Source organism: Myotis davidii, unplaced genomic scaffold, assembly GCF_000327345.1.
Source record: "Myotis davidii unplaced genomic scaffold, ASM32734v1 scaffold1097, whole genome shotgun sequence".
NCBI classification, from domain to species: Eukaryota; Metazoa; Chordata; class Mammalia; order Chiroptera; family Vespertilionidae; genus Myotis; species Myotis davidii.
The window spans coordinates 168,885-173,577 of NW_006288117.1; positions in this window are offsets into that span (position 1 = coordinate 168,885).

Genomic DNA, 4,693 nt, shown 5'->3' on the forward strand with positions numbered 1-4,693 from the left:
GCGCTCCTGACAAGCCGGAAGACGGGGTGGGGACGGTGGCCCCGAGGGGACACGCGCGACCGTGTTGGGCGTTGCGTTCGTCCTTTAGCCGAGTTTTTGGCTGCGTTCGTGGTAGCCATTTACTATTCCTATTGTAGACATAAACCAGGGTGGCTGGGACTTGTGGGACTGCCCGCCGTCCAGGGATGGGGTTGCCTGGGGAAGGGAATGACGAGCGTAAAAAGGGGTGAATACAGGCCCCACCGGAAATGGAAGCGCCCTTAGTCCCTGAAACGGAACGGAGAGTCCGGCAGAGGGATGGCGGGTGCCCACGCTTGGAGACAAGCCCGGCTTAGGTGGGCAGAGACGGGGGACGGCAAAATACAGGTGTGGGGTCCTGGTGAAGAGGCAGGCCCGTAGAGGGGGGCCGGTAGCAGGCCCATAGAGAGGGGCAGGTAGCAGGTCCGCGAGGCCGCTGATGGAGGCTGAGTGTTTGCACCATCTCTGTAAACAGGCCTATTGTTTTTTTTTAACTTCTCGTAGCTAAACTTGCAAGTGTTTCCCTCCAGGACCCGGATAAAGTCACCCGGTCCGGGTGCAGGACGGGTCACGGCAGCGACAGCAGGTGGCGGAGCAGCATTCCAAGGCTCTTCCTCCCCAGCTTCTGCTGTTCTGCGCGTTCCCCGTGATCCCTGCGTCTCCTGTGGTTGCCATTAGAGTAATTGTGGATTCACAGAAAGGCTGGGGGGGCGGGGAGGGGGTGTGCAGGGCCCCGATGCCCTCCACCCAGGGTCCCGATGCCCTCACCTCCCGTGACTGTAGGATCTGTCACAACTAAGAAGCCCACGTTGGCACTTGGCTACTCACTAGACCGCAGACTTCATGTGAATGTCGCCACAGGGGACCACAGTGTATTCAGTATTTAGGGTCCCTTTAGTTTGCCCCCCCTGTATTTAAGGTGGGTTCTTGTACCCAGCATCTATTCTAGTCGGATCTTTCTTTTCCCCCTAAGCCTGCAATCTCTGCCTTTTATTTATTTATTTATTTATACTTATTTATTTTGAACAATTTCCCGAAAGAGCCAAAGGTTCCCCTCTAACCTGCTTTGACCGGAGTTCCACCCCTTTAAGCCCCTCCCCTCTTAACCTCTGCCTTTAATTTTTTTTAAATATATTTTATTGATTTTTACAGAGAGGAAGGAAGAGGCATAGAGAGTTAGAAACATAGATGAGAAACAGCTGCCTCCTGCACACCCCCTACTGGGGATGTGCCCGCAACCCAGGTACATGCCCTTGATGGGAATCGAACCTGGGACCCTTCAGTCCGCAAGCCGACGCTCTACCCACTGAGCCAAATAGGTCAGGGCCAATCTCTTTTAAAAGCAGTGTTTGTCACTGTTCTTTAACATGATCATTGGTATGGTGACATTTAAACCTATTGACTTGCTATAGGATTCCTATGTGTCCATGGTTCTTTTTTTTTTTCTTTTCTGGCTTTTTTTTTTTTTTAGAGTTTAAAGTAAAAGAGAGTTTATGAGTGAAGCAGTGAGACAGAATGAGCTACTCCACAGACAGAGCTACTCCCCTCTCCTCATTTTATTTTTTTACGTTTTTTTTTTTTTTTTTCAGAGAGAGGGAGGGAGAGGGGAGAGAGAAACATCAGTGATGAAAGAGAATCATGGATCGGCTGCCGCCTGCACGCCCCGCATTGGGGATCGAGCCCGCAACCCAGGCATGTGCTCTGACAGGGGAAGCAAACCGTGACCTCCTGGGTCATAGGTCGACGCTCAACCATTGAGCCACCCCACCCAGGCGCCTTTTCCTCTTTTCCTGCCTCCTTTTGGTTTGAACATTTTTAAAAAGTCGACTTTGTTTTTTTAGAGCAGTTTTTGGGGGGCCTTTGGGAGGTGCTGTGCCTCAGCTCCCCTCCCCTCAAGTCCCATGGCTGGAAACGCTCTGATGACAGCAGCTGCAGGGCATTCAGGGCTCAGCTCGACATTCCCCATCTCTCCGGGATCTCTCTCCGGCCTGGACTGATGTTCAGAGTCTTGAGCACCGTCATTGTTGCACATATTTCGTCTGGTTTTGGGGCTGTTTTCAGGAAGGAGGACAAATCCAAGTCCCTGTTCCTCCATCTTGCGTGGCAGCGAAACTGCTTATATGTTGCCATTTTGAAATAACAAGATTTCCTTTTTTGGTTTTTTTTTAAATTGTTGTTTTTTAAATATATTTTTATTGATTTTTGTGCCATGCCAGCACGGCCAAGGGTGAACCTGAGGATGGGCAGTGAAGGATTGAAGAAAAGACAGACAAGAGAATACAGCTGGGGCTTTGTGGATCTCCTGTGCCTGGGTGAGGACACACAAGACCCAGCCTGCACGCTGCTGCTTTATTTTTATAATCTGATTAAAACAAGGGTAGATTAACATGTATCCAATTGTTCTTTTTTTAAATATATTTTATTGATTTTTTACAGAGAGGAAGGGAGAGGGATAGAGAGTTAGAAACATCGATCAGCTGCCTCCTGCACATCTCCCACTGGGGATGTGCCTGCAACCCTGGTACATGCCCTTGACCGGAATCGAACCCGGGACCTTTCAGTCCGCAGGCCGACGCTCTATCCACTGAGCCAAACCGGTTTCAGCGTATCCAAATGTTCTTGTTTGGGCAACACTTGCTGCACCTCCCACAGCACACTAGCTCCTTAGGGAGGAATTCGGGAGGGCGACAAGGTCAGGCTTAATTGTGCTAGGAGAGCTCTGCCCTCCAGGCTGGGGCTTGTTTGTGCCCCTGCCACAGGTCTGCGTGACCTTAGAGCTGCTCCCTACAGATTTTAGAGAGAAAAGGAGAGGGAGAGAGAGAAACATCCATAGCGAGAGAGAATCATTGATAGGCCGCCTCCTCCACGCCTCACACTGGGGATCCAGCCCGCCACCTGGGCTTGTGCCCTGACCCGGAATCGGACCATGACCTCCTGGTCCTTAGGTCGACACTCAGCCACAGAGCCATGCCTGCCGAGCAAAAGATTTACTTTTTGTCAAGGTGGGGCCAGTGTCCTTCCCGAGTAAAGGTCACTGGCAGGAAATCAGGCGGCCTGAATGGAAGGGTAGTTTGCACACATCCCGCCAACATTCATCAGCACACAGTTCTGCTTCAGGACCTGGTCTCAGCCACCAGGGGGCGGTGTTTGAGAGCAAAGCAGCCCCCATAGCACAGGGCTGGCCCCAGGGTCACCGGGCACAGTCAGGAGAAGGAAGTCCCCAGCTCCCCCATCCCCCCCGCAGGCCCCCAGCTCCCGGAAATAGTAGTGGGTTTCCCTTTCCCAGCTTCAGGCCCTCACATGGAAAGCTGCCTTGAACATTCTTTGCAGTTTGCAAACCAGAAATAATCAGGGGGCATAGAGCAGCCCCTATGGCAAGTGGCACTTGGGACCCACAAGCCCTGACCCGAAACCCCTGGGAACGCCCACGTGTGCGTACGTGTTTCAGTTTCGAGAGGCAACGTGGTGCATAGTCCACGCGGCACCTCGTCCCCTCAGGACCCTGCAGGACACATCCCCATCCGGGGCCCTGCAGGGAACAGATGAACATGGCCATCAGGTGGGAATATCATCTCTGAGTGACCCCCTGCCAGGGCGGCTCAGGTGCGGACACCGAGTGAGTCAGGGGAGGATCTCTGGTCCAAGTGCTCTTTGGATTTCAGGAATTTCTCCCCCCACCCCATTCTTTATTGATTAAGGTATGACATATGTGTCCATATCCTCCCATTACCCCCCAACCCCCAATCCTGCCCTCACCCTCAACCCCTGGTGTCTGCGTCCATTGGTTAGGCTGATATGCATGCATACAAGTCCTTTGGTTGATCTCTCCCCCTTACCCCTCCCCTGCCTTCCCTCTGAGGTTTGAGCATCTGATCGATGCTTCCCTGTCTCTGGATCTGTTTTTGTTCATCGGTTTACGGTGTCCATTATATTCCACAAATGAGTGAGATCATGTGATATTGATCTATCTTTTTTTTTTTTTTTAAAGAATGTTTGTTTGGTTGGTTTTAGAGAAGAAGGGAGAGGGGGAAACATCCATGAGAGAGAACCATCCATCGGCTGCCAGGGATCGGGCCCTGAACCCCAGGCGGGCGCCCTGACCAGAAATCAAAGCTGGTGACCTTACTGCCCAGGGCAAGGCTCCAGCCAATGAAGCCGCACCAGCCAGGGTAGGTTTCATGATTGATAGGAAGGTCCGAGAAGCAAATAAGGCAGCTTCCCTTACCAGGGCCTCATCTGCTTTTGCCCCCTCTCCTGCCCGTCTGTCACACCCACTACAAACGTTTCTTGGGCTTTTTTTTTTTATTCTCTCCTAAAATCCCAAACCCAGCCAAGAGCTGTCATGTTTGGATAACCCCGCGGTACAATGACTTGATGGATTCGTCCTCTCTCGGTGGACTTTGGTTTCTCAAGTGTAGCCGGTCAAAGTTTTGTTGCAGCAAACAGCCCTCAATGTCTGTACTGAGTCAGCTACCTTTGCTTTGTTTGCATCCACTGATTCCCAAAAGCAGGAGGGCCAGCTCACAGGGTCTGTATAGTGGGTTTTTTTTTTTTAAATATTTTATTTCAGAAAGTAAGGGAGAGAGGGAGAGAGAAACATCAATGATGAGAGAGAATCATGGATCGGCTGCCTCCTGCACACCCCCTACTGGGGATGGAGCCCGCAACCCGGGCA